The following is a 648-nucleotide window of genomic DNA, read 5'->3' as shown; positions in this document are numbered from 1 at the left end:
CCATTCTTAAGGGCTTCCAGAACTTAGATCTGTGCTACAGCTGAATTTTTAAATGTATTATCTCACTTAATTAAGTTTCTTAAGAGCAGGGATTTGGTCTTTATTTCTCTATTTGTACCCCCAATTCTTACCAAAGTGCTTGGTCCATAGTAAGCGGTAATACATTATTTTTCATTCATTCATCCATTAGTTTAAGTCTCCTTTATATAGCACTTGTACATTACAATAGATATTTCTCAAAATAGCCCTGTGAGTTAAGTACTTGCAACCAACCTTATTTATAGATGAGGAAAATGAGACACTAAGAAGAAAAATGATTTGCCCATAAATTCATGATTAAATATTGGAGCCAAGACAAATCACTCAGTCAATAAGCATTTTTTATTTTTTTATTAAAGCTTTTTACTTACAAAACTTATGCATGGGTAATTTTTCAATATTGACCCTTGCAAAGCCTTCTGTTCCAAATTATCCCCTTCTCCTCCCCACCTCCTCCCCTAGATGGCAGATAGGGCAATACATGTTAAATAGGTCAAAATACATATTAAATCCAATATATGTATTCATGTTTATACAGATATCTTGCTACACAAGAAAAATCAGATCAAGAAGGAAAAAAAAAACTAAGAAAAAAAAAAAAACAAAATA

Source organism: Sminthopsis crassicaudata, chromosome 3 (assembly GCF_048593235.1).
Source record: "Sminthopsis crassicaudata isolate SCR6 chromosome 3, ASM4859323v1, whole genome shotgun sequence".
In the NCBI taxonomy this organism is placed as follows: Eukaryota; Metazoa; Chordata; class Mammalia; order Dasyuromorphia; family Dasyuridae; genus Sminthopsis; species Sminthopsis crassicaudata.
This window is presented reverse-complemented; position numbering follows the sequence as displayed.